The sequence below is a fragment of the Triticum urartu genome, chromosome 3A (genome assembly GCF_056163025.1).
Source record: "Triticum urartu cultivar PI428250 chromosome 3A, HENAU_Tu73, whole genome shotgun sequence".
Classification (NCBI taxonomy): Eukaryota; Viridiplantae; Streptophyta; class Magnoliopsida; order Poales; family Poaceae; genus Triticum; species Triticum urartu.
Genome location: NC_141875.1, coordinates 2,776,283 through 2,793,311, shown reverse-complemented (window position 1 = coordinate 2,793,311; position 17,029 = coordinate 2,776,283).

Genomic DNA, 17,029 nt, shown 5'->3' with positions numbered 1-17,029 from the left:
GTTGAGTTGCTCAAATTGTTAGTCACACTTTGGCTTGCCTAAAGAAATCTTGCCACATTTTTTGTGTCTATGACATGTGGAATTCACTACTCATAAAAAAAAGTCTTGCCTTAGGTGTGGCTAGAACCAAACACCTACCTAACTTGATCAAACTTGCCTAAAATTAGGTGTGGCAAAGTGTGGCAAGATGTGGCTAGGAACCAAATAGCCCCTACATGACCAAAGACTCCCCTGAACTTGACATCATCGCCCGTCACCTATCTCCGGCACCGCCCCGGCAGCCACCATAGAAAAAAATGACATATCACATCCTCATCCAAGCTCGACACGGCTCCATCGTTGATATGCAGCTTTACAGACCTATAAGGTATCTCACCAAAGGCGAAACCAATATCATTGAACGAATCAGACCGGGGCAACACCACGGACACACCATAGTATATACACACATGCACTTCCACTAAAAAAGGGGTATATACGCACGCACGTGTGTGCGTCCGAAGCGGGAAACATATAGGTACGTACAATACATACAAGACATGTCTAGTACGTATACATATTAGCACATGCGCACACCCGCTCTTGTTCTAGCTAGTTAAGGAGGAGAAGAAACGCATATACACAGGAGCTAGCTGCCTAGCTAGCTAAAGCTTAAGGCTAAGATCAAGCTGCTGCTGCTGCTTCTGCATCTGCTGCTCTTCGTCATCAAAAGTAGACAGGGTGTGCGCCATGGCGGCGGTGGCCGGCGGCTCGGCGTGACCAGCTCCATCTGAGAAGTAGAGGTGGGCGTTCCAGGTGCGGACGCCCCTGTCCTCCTGTGCTTGTTCTGGTGGCCGCCCAGCGCCTGCGACTTGAGGAACTTCTTCTCGCAGAAGAGGCACGAGAACAGCTTCGAGCTGGCGGCAGAGCTCGAAGTGCACTGGTAGAAAAAGGGCCTGTTGTCCCGGTTCGTAAGGGCCTTTAGTCCCGGTTCCTGAACCGAGACTAAAGTGTCGGTACTAATGCCCTGACCTTTTAGTCCCGGTTCAATCCAGAACCGGGTCTGATGGGCCTCCACGTGGCCTGTGCGCGGAGCCCAGGCAGGAGACCCTTTGGTCCCGGTTGGTGGCATCAACCGGAACCAATAGGCATCCACGCGTCAGCATTTCTGTGGCTGGGGTTTTTCTTTTTTTTGAAAGGGGGGGTTGGGGGGTTAATTTAGGTGTTTCATGTATTGTGTTAGCTAGTTATAATTAATAGAGAGAAGTGTCCTCTCTTATGTCCGTGCTTGGTCGACGCTACGTACTATACATACGTATAGAGAGGACTAGACACGCTAGTTAGCTAGTAAGCAAACGAAGGAAACAGAAGATCGTCATGAACATATATGCATACAGAGAGAAGTGATATCGACCACCTCTCCTTCTCCGAGAGATTGGTCGAACAACAAGTTCTCGTATATCTATCCGACACTACCGACTACATATATACAATAATTATCTCTTACAAATATAATCATACGGACTCATGGTCCACATAGTAATCTCCGTCTTCAGCGATCACGTGGTCAAGAAAGAATGCCGCCAATTCCTCTTGAATTGCTCGCATGCGAGCTGGTGCTAGGAGTTCATCCCGCTTCCGAAACATCTAATTTAAAGAAGGGGGTTAATACATATATATATATGAATGAATGAAACTCAATACAAATTATGGTAATAAAATAAAATTGTGAATGTTGTTATTTACGTACTTCATATTGTTCGTCAGAGTACCCGCCCCGCTCACAGGTCGTGTGGCGGATGGACTCGCAGACGTAGTATCCACAGAAATCATTCCTATTCCTGCCACAACCACTTTACAAGAAATAGAGGTCAATCAAACTGATAAGCAAGAATACTAAATGATATTGATGAAACTAGCGCTTGAATCACTAGGAGATGCGCAGAACATGCTACTATAGTACTTACTTTCGGGTGTCTAAATTCCAGCTCCTTCGGCAGTCCCGGAACTTTTCTGGTGAATTTTCTCCAAACCCTGCCGGACAAAGAAAACAATTACTTGATATCAGGAAATGAACAAAGTTGCTGATATGGTGGATAATGATCGATTTAACTTACTTCTTGAGGATTTCATTCATGTCCGCATACTCCTGGGGATCTTTTCGTTTAGAGTCCAAGACGGTTACTACTCCCTGCTCAAGCCTAATCTCTAGGAGAATATAGTGGAAACTGCACACGCATGCATAACTCATCAATTACATTACTATAACCTGGACTAATATATAAGGGAAACCGAATATGCACAAGACAGTAACACTCACTTGAAGTTGTAAGGAAAGAGTATTATATTTTTGTTTTCATTTTTTTTGAATGATTGTAGCAAGTTGGCCTCGGTATCTCCGGGACGATGTTGAACCTCAGTTGCATCTATGAGATATGTGTTAACAAACCCAATATCACCGATTTGTCTTTTCTTCAATTCGGCGATCTTCATTCTGCATAATATAGTGAGGATAATTATAAATACATGCAATGAAAGAGATGAGCTATATAGAGAGACTTAATGACAGAAGTAGTAGTACTTACAGACAGTAGCAGGTGATCGTTATTTTATCGAGGGCCAATTGATTGAAAAACTGATAGAACTCCTCAAATGGAATAGGCAACAGTTCAATTCCAATGAGGTCATGCTCCGGTTTAACTCTCGCATACAAAGTACTCCTCCCCCAAACTCTCTGCAGATTTTCAAGTACCAATCATGTAATCTTCGCATCATCGTTGTTAAAGATTTTTCATCTTTGACGAGAGGCTTCCCGTACTCGTATCTGTGTATCTGCACCTCCATGGGATCATAATGTACATCGTCGGGCAGGTAATCGTCAACATTGCCATAACCGGGCACCATCCTCGGATCGACGATGTCGCTAGGCACCTTGAGGGGGGGGCACGATTGCTTCGCTTGTTCACCAAGCTGGGCAATTTGTTTCCCAGCTGCTCGTCGTTCTTTCAGCCTTTGATCACTGACTGTACTTCCCGACCGCTCCACTTCGGCCCATGTCTTTGCAATAATGCGCTCATAGTTGCCTTTCGGCGGAGACTTGGGTGGTTTTGCCAGGGCAGCCAGAGTGCGCTTCACTTTCACCGGATCTACCTTCTCCTCCGGAGGTGGATGTCTCTTTGCTCTCAACCCTTGAAACCAGTCATCCACTTCGGTTCGCGCGATCTCGGCGTTCTCCTCCGGGGTCCTCTCATATGGTAACTTCTCTGGAGTCTTCAGAGAAGGACCGAATCTGTATGTCCTCCCGCCTCTGGTTGTACTGCTAGACGCCGACCGAGCAGACGGAGCGGTTGTCTTCTTTACTTGCTTACGAGGCGGAGGAGAAGGACTACGACGCGCTGGAGCAGCTAGAGCGGCGGCAGGTCTCTTCCGCCCTTGCTGACGAGGCGGAGAAGGAGGAGGCTGGCTGCTCGGACGCGTCGGCGCAGGCGGAGAAGGAGGCGGAGTGCCGCCACGCGCCGGAGAAGGAGCCGGCCGAGGGCCCTGATCGTCACTCGCCGGAGGAGGGGGCGGTGGAGGAGGCGGAGTACCCTGACTCGCCGGAGGAGGAGGAGGAGGCGGAGGCGTCCAGTTCGGAAGGTTGATGAGCTCCTTCCGCCATAGGCATGGAGTCTTCAGAGCAGACCCCAGCCGAGTCTCCCCTTCATCGGTAGGATGGTCAATCTGGAGGTCCTCAAATCCCTCCGTTATTTCATCCACCATCACCCTAGCATATCCTTCTGGAATCGGCCAGCAGTGAAAAGTTGCACCGGGTTCAGTAGGATAAATAGAGCCAACAGCCGCCTTGACCTTCAAATTCATCCATTGCGTCATAAGGTGGCAATTTTGAGACTCCCTGATAGCATCCACAGGATAGCTGGCAGGAGCCATCAAGGCATGCTCCGGCTGAAGCAGCTCGGTGGAAGCCACGCTGCTTCTGCGCTGAGATGGCGGGGTAGCTTCGGGGGAGGCTTCGGCAGTACGTTTGCTGCGATTTGCTTCTCGTTCCTCTATCGCGTCTACCCTTGCTTGCAGCGCCTGCATTTGGGTCTGCTGCACTTTTTTCCTCCTCTCATGGGATTTGTAACCGCCTGCGTCCGGAAACCCAACCTTCCACGGAATGGAGCCTGGCGTGCCTCGTGTCCGTCCAGGGTGCTCAGGATTCCCGAGGGCCATTGTGAGCTCGTCGTTCTCTCTGTCTGGAAAGAACTTCCCTTGCTGCGCTGCTTCGATATACTGCTTAAGCTTCCTGACTGGTATGTCCATTTGATCGTTCGTCCAAATGCACTTCCCTGTTACAGGGTCCAAGGTTCCGCCAGCCCCGAAGAACCAAGTCCGGCAACGGTCTGGCCAGCTAATTGTCTCTGGTTCGATCCCTTTATCAACCAGATCATTCTCAGTCTTGGCCCACTTAGGCCGGGCTACGAGGTAGCCACCTGACCCCGTGCGATGGTGAAGCATCTTCTTCGCAGCATTTTGCTTGTTTGTCGCTGACATCTTCTTACTCTTTTTCGATGTCTTGTGGGCCACAAATGCGGGCCAGTGATCTCTGATCTTCTCATATCTGCCCTTGAATTCTGGTGTCTCATTATTTTCGACAAACTTATTCAGCTCTTTCTTCCACCTCCTGAATAGTTCTGCCATCCTCTTAAGAGCAAAAGACTTGATTAATTGCTCTTTAACTGGGTTCTCTGGATTATCCTCTGGCGGTAGGGTGAAATTTGACTTCAGCTCAGTCCAAAGATCATTTTTCTGCATATCATTGACATAAGACACCTCAGGGTCTTCTGTAGCCAGCTTAAACCATTGCTGGATGCTTATCGGGATCTTATCCCTAACCAGAACCCCGCACTGAGCAACAAATGCGCTCTTTGTCCGGAGGGGTTCAATCGGTTGGCCGTCGGGCGCGATTGCTATGATCTCAAACTTTTCATCCGAGCTCAACTTTTTCTTCGGGCCTCGTCTCTTTACCGAAGTTGTGCTCGATCCGGAGGGCTACAAAAAAGAACAAAGACTTAATTAATATGTGTACATACTAAAACAATGAATGCATCAATCAGCTAGTCAGCACAGGCTTAACTAATATATATACCTGGCCGGACTCGGTTCGGTCACCGGAGCCGTCATCACGGTCTCCTTCTTGCACCGGCATTGGGTCACCGGAGCCGTCCTCATGTTCTTCTTCTTGCACCGGCATTAGGTCACCGTAGCCAGCTTGTTCACCCTCTTCTTCTAGACCATCGGTGTCGTTGAGAAACAACGAGACGGCATCACTTCCTTCTGCGATTATGTCCCTCAACAACGCTTCTTTTGCTTCGTCTAGGGCGGTGTCCATAGTTTCTACAAATATTTACAACATGGAAATTATTATTCAAACATGACAGATGGATATATTAGTGCCAAACATAGAACTAGCTACCTAATCATAGTAAGGAATCATATATATTAATTAGTGGCCTCGACCCCCCCCCCCACGTGTTGAAGCTATCGGGAGGGGGTATATATCGACAACGACGACACTACATCTATATGTCCCTCGACGACCCTCGTTCCCGATAAAAAAAAGAGGAAGAAGAAGAAGAAAAAAAAAGAGGAGAAGAAAGAATAGAGGAGAAGAACTCCTCTATTCTTTCTTCTCCTCTTTTTTTTCTTCTTCCTCTTCTTTTTTATCCTGTTCTTCCTCTCATGTTCGAGAGGATCGTCGAGGGGTCGGAAGGTTGCCTAGTGTCAAAGGATTCAACAAAACCATGTCTTCATCATTAGGCGAAAGTAACATGTGCATGATAGTATGAAGCTCTCCAAAGTTATTTTGGAACGGAGTCCCAGATAAGATAATTCGCTTTTTGGTACAAAGTTCAGCAACACCTTCCAAATATCGTTATTTGGAAGGCCTTTGCTGAAATTCATACAAAAAGGCAAATTATCCTATCCGGGACACCATTCCAAAATAACTTTGGAGGACTTCGTCATGCCCTGGTTACTTCCGGCTAATGATGAAGCCATGGATTTCTTCAATACTTTGACACTAGGAAACCTCTCTCGACCCCTCGGCGATCCTCGACCCCTCGAACCCTCGACGACCCTGGAACCCTCGACCCCTAGACGACCCTGGAACCCTCGACCCTCGATCCCTAGACCCTATAGAACCCTCGAACCCTCGACCCTGAAACCCTCGACCCTTGACCCCTTAACGACCCTCGACCCTCTACCCTAGTTCCCGACCCTCGACCCCTCGGCGATCCTCGACACCCTCGTTCTTAATATTCTATTTTCTCTTCTTCTCCACTATTCCTTTCTTCTTCTCCTCTTCTTTTTCTTCTTTTTTCTTCTTCTTATTTATTTCTCCTCTTCTTTTCCTCTCCTCTTCTTCTTTCTTTCCTCTTCTTATTTTCTTCTTTCCTATCCTTCTTTTTCTAAAATTGTAACTTTTGCATATATAAAACTTTTCTAAAATTTTAACTTTTTATATAAAACTTTCCTATCGGGAGGGGGTTATATCGACCCCCCCCCCCTCGTGTTGAAGAAAATGAAGAAGAAATAAAAAGAGGAGAAGAAGAAGAAAGGAATAGAGGAGAAGATCGAAGAAAAAAAAGAAGAAAAAAAAGAGGAGAAGAAGAAAGGAATAGAGGAGAAGAAGAAAAAATAGAAATTTTTCTATTTTTTCTTCTTCTCCTCTATTCCTTTCTTCTTCTCCTCTTCCTTTTCTTCCTCTCCTCTTCTTCTCCTTTTTCCTCTTCTTATTTTCCTTTTTCCTCTCCTAAATATATAAAACTTTTCTAAAAATGAAAGTAACCTAAAATGTACTAAATCAGAGAACATATATAGATAATCCTTTTCTAAATATTTAAACCTAACTTTTGCATATATGAACATATATACACAGAGAACATAAAAACATATATACTCTTTTACAACCACAAAAATTACTCCAACTTCATGACAGTACCCACACTCCATTTCACCAAAAACCTTCTGATCCATAGTTTAAAATTTTTAAATTTCATTCAAATGAAATTTAAACCAGATTCAAATTCCTTGTTGAAAACCTATTCTAAATCAATCAAAAAATTCTGAAATTTTGCCATCACCTTTGTCTTGCATCAGTACCTCACCACAAAAAATATCATAAATCCTAAAAATGCCCAAAGCCATCTAGCATTTGATCAAACACCCTCTATATGCACTGTTCATATCTGTAAAAAATTCAAACATTTCAGAAAAGTTTGTTGCTGCTCCACTCCTTCTCCTCTCCTCTCCTTCTCCTCTCCTTCTGCTCTTCAATGCGTCGGGGTCGGCGGCGACCATGGAGCTGCAGGGGCAGAGAGCAAGGGCCGCACTCGATCGGGACCATGGGAAAGGGGGGGCTCACTTCGAGGGGGGCGGCAATGGCAAGAGTCCGGCGACGAGGACGGCGGGCTCGGGGCGGCACGCGGTGACGGGGACGGCGCGCGGCCGGCGACAGGGACGAGGAGGGGTGGGCTCGGGGAGGCACGCAGCGACGGGGACGACGAGGATGGCGGGCTCGGGGATGCCGGCGATGAGGACGACGCGGGCTCGTGGAGGCGACGACGTTGGCGGCGGCGGCGTAGACGGCGAGGTGGAGCAGCCTGACGGCGTCGTCAGCGGGGGAGGGGGGAACTGGTGATGCAAACTGAAAATTTTCATAAGTGTTTGTTATATAGTCCAAGCTTTAGTCCCGGTTGGTGGCATAAACCGGGACTAATTTCCCCTTTAGTCCCGGTTGGTGGCACCAACCGGGACCAAATGCCAATTTTCAGCAGCCCAAAGGGCGGGAAGCGGCGGCCTTGTGCTGCCCCGCGCCCAAAAGTTTAGTCCCACCTCGCTAGTTGAGAGGGCTCGGAAGTGGTTTATAAGCGCTGCTGCGCCCACCCTCCCGAACTCCTCTCAACTGCAGGCTTCCAGGCCTAATCTGTCACTGCAATGCCTGTGGGCCTGCTGGGCCTGCTGCGGGCCTGAATCCTGGCCCATGGTAGGGTTTCTAGTTGTATTCAGGCCGTGGTGGCCCAGTAGGTGGCATTTTTTTGTTTTTTTGTTGCTTTATTTATTTTCTTTTGTTTTTTGCTTTATTTTTTAATTCTTTATGCTTTTAGTTTTAGAAAAAATATAAACTTTTTGTTAATGCCATTAGTTTTCAAATTTGAAAATAATTTTTTTGTTTTTTTGTTTTCTTTGTTGCTTTATTTATTTTATTTTGTGATTAACTTTACTATAAAAATAGTTTTTTCCTGTTTTTTTGATTTGTTTTTTGCATTATTTATTTTCTTTTGTTTTTTGCTTTAATTTTTAATTCTGTTTGCTTTTAGGTTAGCAAAATTATAAACTTTCTGTTAGTGCCATTAGTTTTACAAAAATTATAAACTTTCTGTTAGTGCCATTAGTTTTCAAATTTGAAAACACTTTTTTAGTTTTTTTTTCTTTGTTGCTTTATTTATTTTATTTTATGATTAACTTTACTATAAAAATAGTTTTTTCCTGTTTTTTTATTTGTTTTTGCATTATTTATTTTCTTTTGTTTTTTGCTTTAATTTTTAATTCTGTTTGCTTTTAGGTTAGCAAAATTATAAACTTTCTGTTAGTGCCATTAGTTTTAGAAAAATTATAAACTTTCTGTTAGTGCCATTAGTTTTCAAATTTGAAAACACTTTTTTAGTTTTTTTGTTTTCTTTGTTGCTTTATTTTTTTTTTTGTGATTAACTTTACTATAAAAATAGTTTTTTCCTGTATTTTTGATTTGTTTTTTGCATTATTTATTTTCTTTTGTTTTTTGCTTTAATTTTTAATTCTGTTTCCTTTTAGGTTAGCAAAATTATAAACTTTCTGTTAGTGCCATTAGTTTTAGAAAAATTATAAACTTTCTGTTAGTGCCATTAGTTTTCAAATTTGAATAGTTAAAATTTGAATTCTTTGAAAATTGTTTGAATCACAAGTTTGTGATTAATTTACTAAAAAAATGAGAATAGATGAAAGTTGAAAGTTTCTGTTAGTGCCACTAGTTTTAGAAAGTTGAAAGTTGAAAGTTGGCATGGGCCAGGGACTAATGGTCATGGTATTACGAGGGCCAAACCATAAGACATGAAAGCATTTCAAATGAACTCTGAAAAAGTTGAAAGTTGGGATGATATCATAATTTCACCCACATAGCATGTGCATGTACAAAACGGGCAATGGTAGCATGTTCGTGTGTTACAAAGTTGCGGGAGAAAGTCTTCACTTTTTCTTCGCTTGTGTCATTTGCTTATTGCGCCGTAACCATAGATAATCTTCATTGTTTATCAGGATGCTTGGGTCAGCCTTGACATTGAAGGGAGGAATTTCATGAAACTTTTCATAATCTTCAGACATGTCTGTCTTGCCGTCCACTCCCAGGATGTCCCTTTTTCCTGAAAGAACTATGTGGCGCTTTGGCTCATCATATGATGTATTCGCTTCCTTATCTTTTCTTTTTCTCGGTTTGGTAGACATGTCCTTCACATAGATAACCTGTGCCACATCATTGGCTAGGACGAACGGTTCGTCAGTGTACCCAAGATTTTTCGGATCCACTGTTGTCATTCCGTACTATGGGTCTACCTGTACCCCGCCGCCTAACAGATTGACCCATTTGCACTTAAACAAAGGGACCTTAAAATTAGGTCCATAGTCAAGTTCCCATATGTCCACTATGTAACCATAATATGTATCATTTCCGCTCTCGGTTGCTGCATCAAAGCGGACACCGCTGTTTTGGTTGGTGCTCTTTTGATCTTGGGCGATCGTGTAAAATGTATTCCCATTTATCTCGTATCCTTTGTAAGTCAATACAGTCAAAGATGGTCCCCTAAACAACAAGTACAACTCATCACAAACAGTGTTGTCACCTCTGAGACGTGTTTCCAACCAACTGCTGAAAGTTCTGATGTGTTCACATGTAATCTAGTCGTCGCACTGCTCCGGGTGTTTGGAGCGCAGACTGTTCTTGTGTTCATCGACATACGGGGTCACCAAGGTAGAGTTCTGTAGAACTGTGTAGTGTGCTTGAGACCAAGAATATCCGTCCCTGCATATTATTGAGTCTCTTCCAAGAGTGCCTTTTCCAGTCAGTCTCCCCTCATACCGCGATTTAGGGAGACCTATCTTGTTAAGGCCAGGAATGAAGTCAACACAAAACCCGATAACATCCTCTGTTTGATGGCCCATGGAGATGCTTCCTTCTGGCCTAGCGTGATTATGGACATATTTCTTTAGGACTCCCATGAACCTCTCAAAGGGGAACATATTGTGTAAAAATACGGGCCCCAGGATGACAATCTCGTCGACTAGATGAACTAGGACGTGCATCATGATATTGAAGAAGGATGGTGGGAACAACAGCTCGAAACTGACAAGACATTGCGCCACATCACTCCTTAGCCTTGGTACGATTTCTGGATCGATCACCTTCTGAGAGATTGCATTGAGGAATGCACATAGCTTCACAATGGCTAATCGGACGTTTTCCGATAGAAGCCCCCTCAATGCAACCGGAAGCAGTTGCGTCATAATCACGTGGCAGTCATGAGACTTTAGGTTCTGAAACTTTTTCTCTGGCATATTTATTATTCCCTTTATATTCGACGAGAAGCCAGTCGTGACCTTCATACTGAGCAGGCATTCAAAGAAGATTTCTTTCTCTTCTTTCGTAAGAGCGTAGCTGGCAGGACCTTTATACTGCTTCGGAGGCATGCCGTCTTTTTCGTGCAAACGTTGCAGATCCTCCCGTGCCTCAGGTGTATCTTTTGTCTTCCCATACACGCCCAAGAAGCCTAGCAGGTTCACGCAAAGGTTCTTCGTCACGTGCATCACGTCGATTGAGGAGCGGACCTCTAGGTCTTTCTAGTAGGGTAGGTCCCAAAATATAGATTTCTTCTTCCACATGGGTGCATGTCCCTCAGCGTCATTCGGAACAGCTAGTCCACCGGGACCCTTTCTAAAGATTACGTAGTGTAAATCATTGACCATGGCAAGCATGTGATCACCGGTGCGCATGGCGGGCTTCTTCCGGTGATCTGCCTCGCCTTTGAAATGCTTGCCTTTCTTTCGACATTGATGGTTGGTCAGAAGAAATCGACGATGGCCCAGGTACACATTCTTCCTGCATTTGTCCAGGTATATACTTTCAGTGTCATCTAAACAGTGCGTGCATGCGTGGTATCCTTTGTTTGTCTGTCCTGAAAGGTTACTGAGAGCGGGCCAATCGTTGATGGTCACAAACAGCAACGCCTTAAGGTTAAATTCCTCCTGTCTGTGCTCATCCCACGTACGTACACCGTTTTCATTCCACAGCTGTAAAAGTTCTTCAACTAATGGCCTTAGGTACACATCAATTTTGTTGCCGGGTTGCTTAGGGCCTTGGATGAGAACTGGCATCATAATGAACTTCCGCTTCATGCACATCCAAGGAGGAAGGTTACACATACATAGAGTCACGGGCCAGGTGCTGTGATTGCTGCTCTGCTCCCCGAAAGGATTAATGCCATCCGCGCTTAAAGCAAACCATACATTCCTTGTATCCTTTGCAAACTCATCCCAGTACTTTCTCTCGATTTTTCTCCACTGCGACCCGTCAGCGGGTGCTCTCAACTTCCCATCTTTCTTTCGGTTCTCACTGTGCCATCGCATCAACTTGGCATGCTCTTTGTTTTTGAACAGACGTTTCAACCGTGGTATTATAGGAGCATACCACATCACCTTCGCAGGAACCATCTTCCTGGGGGCCTCGCCGTCAACATCACCAGGGTCATCTCGTCTGATCTTATACCGCAATGCACCGCATACCGGGCATGCGTTCAGATCCTTGTATGCACCGCGGTAGAGGATGCAGTCATTAGGGCATGCATGTATCTTCTCTACCTCCAATCCTAGAGGGCATACGACCTTCTTTGCTGCGTATGTACTGTCGGGCAATTCGTTATCCTTTGGAAGCTTCTTCTTCAATATTTTCAGTGGCTTCTCAAATCCTTTGTCAGCCATAGCATTCTCTGACTTCCACTGCAGCAATTTCAGTACGGTACCGAGCTTTGTGTTGCCATCTTCGCAATTGGGGTATAACCCTTTTTTGTGATCCTCTAACATGCGATCGAACTTCAGCTTCTCCTTTTGACTAATGCATTGCGTCCTTGCATCTACAATGACCCGGCGGAGATCATCATCATCGGGCACATCGTCTAGTTCCTCTTGATCTTCAGCAGCTTCACCCGTTGCGACATCATTGGGCACATCGTCTGGTTCCTCTTGATCTTCACCAGCTCCCCCCGTTGCAGCATCACCGTATTCAGGGGGCACATAGTTGTCATCGTAGTCTTCTTCTTCGTCATCTTCCATCATAACCCCTATTTCTCCATGCCTCGTCCAAACATTATAGTGTGGCATGAAACCCTTGTAAAGCAGGTGGGAGTGAAGGATTTTTCGGTTCGAGTAAGACCTCGTATTCCCACATTCAATGCATGGACAACACATAAAATCATTCTGCTTGTTTGCCTCAGCCGCATCGAGAAACTCATGCACGCCCTTAATGTACTCGCGGGTGTGTCTGTCACCGTACATCCATTGCCGGTTCATCTGCGTGCATTATATATAATTAAGTGTCCAAATTAATAGAAGTTCATCATCACATTAAAACCAAAGTGCATACATAGTTCTCATCTAACAACATATAGCTCTCCAGAGCATCTAATTAATTAAACCATACATTGAAACTATGTAAAACATTTCAATGCGGAAACAAATGCGATCATAATCGCAACCAAGGTAACAATTGATCCAACGGCATAATGATACCAAGCCTCGGTATGAATGGCATATTTTCTAATCTTTCTAATCTTCAAGCGCATTGCATCCATCTTGATCTTGTGATCATCGACGACATCCGCAACATGCAACTCCAATATCATCTTCTCCTCCCCAGTTTTTTTTATTTTTTCCTTCAACAAATTGTTTTCTTCTTCAACTAAATTTAACCTCTCGACAATAGGGTCGGTTGGCATTTCCGATTCACATACATCCTAGATAAATAAAATCTATGTCACATTGGTCGGCATAATTTTCATAAACAATAAATGAACCAATAGTTATAAAGATAATATACATACCACATCCGAATCATAGACAGGACGAGGGCCGACGGGGGCGGATACCAAAACCATCGCACTATATAAGATGCAATAATAAATGTAAGAAAATGATACAAGTATCTATCTAAACATACAAGTAAGAATATTTTTCCTTTCAGAAAGAAGATAAGAACAAGAGGCTCACCACGGTGGTGTCGGTGATGAGATCGGCGCGGGTGATCGACGGCGGTGAAGACGGGGACGGGGCGTGACGGACCGCTAAATCTAAACAAATCTCGAGGAAAATGGAGCTTGAAGGTCGAGCTTCGAGAGGAGAAAACTTAAGTAGTGTGGCTCGGGCATTCCATCGAACACCTCATGTGCATAGGAGGTGAGCTAGAGCACCACAAAGCCCTCTCCCCCTCGGCCAGAGAAAAACAGAGCACTGGGGTGCTCTGCTCGCGAGCGAGGTATATATAGGCACCTCATTGGTCCCGGTTGGTGACATGAGCCAGGACTAAAGGGGAGCCTTTGGTCCCGGTTCAAGCCACCAACCGGGACCAATGATGATGGGCCAGGAGCGAGGCCCATTGGTCCCGGTTCATCCCACCAACCGGGACCAAAAGGTCCAGAAAAACCGGGACCAATGGCCCACGTGACCCGGCCGGCCCCCTGGGCTCACGAACCGGGACCAATGCCCACATTGGTCCCGGTTCTAGACTGAACCGGGACTAATGGGCTGATCCGGCCTGAACCAAAGCCCTGTTTTCTACTAGTGGCGGCATCCCCTGAGGGGCAGTGCCAGAGTCAGGTCTAGAGAAACAGGGGGAACCTGAGGCTCCATTAATCTGCCGAAGAAGAAGCTAGGGGAAGCTAGGCTGCTCGGTGCTCCGGTGTATACATAGCGACCTGAGCTGAGCCAGAGGTGCGGCGATGGAGGTTTATAGCCAGCTGGTAGATGGTGGCCATGGACCATGGGTACTGCTGTAGCGAGGCAGGAAAGGAAGCATGCCACTTGCTAAATCTGAGAACCCCATTAGTTATTGCCGGTGGCACTCCCTGTGAGAGCATCTCGCGGCATCAAAATAATCTTTTTGTGCGCCGGAGTGACAGAGAGGTTTGTCAGATGCACAAAAACACGGCGCCCAATTCGACAGCCTCACCTACAACAGCCCAGATTTTACAGCGCGCGCGAGTGGCGCAGCAAATATACAGCGCGTGATGCCGTTTTCCCCAGCGCGCTGGACCTTGTTTACCGCGTGCGGAATTTTAGCGCGGCTGCTGGAGCGCTAATTTTGATCGCGCGTGTGTTATATAGCTGTTTTTTCCAGCGCGTGGCTTATCTAGCGTGTGTGTTGAAGATGATGTGAGATGGAGACATATGGCGAGCGACGGAGGAACACGTAGCAGGTACGGACAACAGGGCGAGGCGAGGGTTCATTGGTGGACGTGGATCGGTCGTGGCTACAGATGTTCCAGTACCGCTGCAACAGTTTGGCAGTGATCCTTGTTGATCGAGCATGCGTGATGCATGCATGCCATCTTCTGTCCTGCTGCGTGCATGATGGTTCAAGGAGTATCTGCTGCATACAGTCATGGACTCATGGCCTCATTACTGATGGCGGGCAGCTCGATTGGCCGTGCGCCAGTCACTGCACTAGTTGATGGATGCATGCGTGAATGGAAATCCTACCGCCTCCTATATCTGGGAGCCGCATTACTCATGGCGAGTAGCACTGCCTGCCTAGCTAGCCGTCCAACCACCGAGAAACACTCGTACGTACTTCCTTCGTTTTGAATTACTTGTCGTAAATATAGATGTATCTAGATGTATTTTAGTTCTAGATATGTCCATTTCTGCGATAAGTAATTTGAAACGGAAGGAGTACGTACGACGACACGATGCAGACATCGTGGTTGCTGGTACTACATCCTTGTCGACCATCATCATGCGTTATTGACCTATCGATATGTTGTACTAGTGCATTTCCACTTGCCCAAGATTGTTTGCATGTGAGGAGCAAACAAACACCAGACGTGCACAGCGAGCAGCAGAGCTGGGAAAGCCCGCCGGTGCCGTCGATCAATCAGATCATCGGGGCCCAGGTGTCTTAGGCATCGCCAACACACACTTCACTTCACTTCACTTCACTTGGGGCGCAGGTATCTGCACGCTTTGGTTCTATGCCTTGCAATGCCACATTTTGCACACACACTCCTTGCCAAAATTGCCCAAGGTTGATTCGATAAAATGAAAGCCACAAGTTGATAATCTTGCTATATTTTTTAAGTGCATGTTTTGTGGGACCCTAGAGTAAGGCTTAAACCAAACAAGCCACGGGCCGCGTACGTCTATCCAGCTGCTGACGCGGGCAAGGCAACGAGTGGCAACGGCTGCCAGGACAGCCGTCGACGAGCATCCCACCAGTCACCGCCGATGCTAGGCAATAGAAATGGAGCATTAGGGTACGGGTAGGGTTCAACAAGAAATGAAACGTTGGCTTTAGTGTCAGGAAAGTTTGGTTCCCTACACACAGACAGAAACAAATTGGAAAGTTTTGATTTGTGTTGTATATGAGGAAAGTTTTGATTTTCCCATGACTTTTGGGAGAAAATTTTTTCGGAAACAAATTGGAAAGTTTTGATGTGTGTTGTATATGAGGAAAGTTTTGATTTTTCCCATGACTATTGGAGTTGTGTCGAATATAGTGTACAAGGTAGGTTACAATTGGACTATGAGTTGTATTCTGTATCCTAGGCCTCTCTTATATAGCGGGGGTAGACACACGATGTAACATATGCCAACATAATAGCACCGGAACGCAGAGGAAGCCGGCGGCATGTGCCGGTGTCCAGGGCGACCGGGTGCGGTATTGTGACGGTGTCACGGGGAGGAGCGCCCGTAGTCAAGCCCCGGGGATGTAGCCATATCAGTGAACCTCGTTAACAAATCTCGGTGTCATGCTCGTATGATTGCTTGGTCTTCGGATGATCGACGGTATGCCTCAGATTTATTCTAACAATGACTTTTGGGAGGAAATTAGTGCTGAGACGGGGAGGGATTTCAATGATCGGCAGATTTGTGTACGTGGGACAGAAGAACCGGAAGAAAACCAGTACGTTTGAAAAAAAAATGGGTACGGAGGGTGGGGGTATGCATGTGCAGTGGGTGCTTCTTCTCACGTGCTTCACTACCCATGTGCAGTGTAAGTTGATTTCTATTTACCCACAAGTGTTTACGGTTTTTCTCAGTGATTGTCTATTTGTTTGTTTGTTTGTTTGTTTGTTTATCGACTACTTATTTGTTTCTAAACAGAGACTAATGTGATCATTAATATATTTTTCTGTTCCACAGCTAGAATATTGGAAGAGGCGGAAAGGGTTAAGGTCCATGTAAATGGACTGTGCATCCTTAATTCATGCGACCGACCATCGGTATGCTACTACTGCTGTTTAGTAAAGGATCAGTGCTACGGCTCAGTTGATGAGTACAAGGCTGAGTGTCTCAAGATTTCTCCCCTGACCCGGCGACCATCCTTGCGCCATCGCCTCCTATCTAATCTAATCTAATCTAATTATATAGCTTTATTTACAAGTACTCCCTTCGGTCCTTTTTTGTTCGCATATAAGATTTGAACTAAAAAAGAGGCTCTTGAATTTGAAGGAAGTATATCAATTCTAGTGAGGCCGCTTGTGAAGTTATTACTTGGAATCCCTTCATCAGGTCTAATCCAGGTTGTGAGGGTCTTCATGTAGATGATGCTCTCAATTATCTGCTCATAATAATAGGAGAGCGAAGACTGCGAAAACGGTGTCGTTTTTCATATTTTCAATTTTTTTAGAAATGTCATGAACATATTTCAAGATCTTTGAATGAACTGCATGTGCTATGGTTGGTTTTCTAGAAGTGTCATTTTTTACATTTA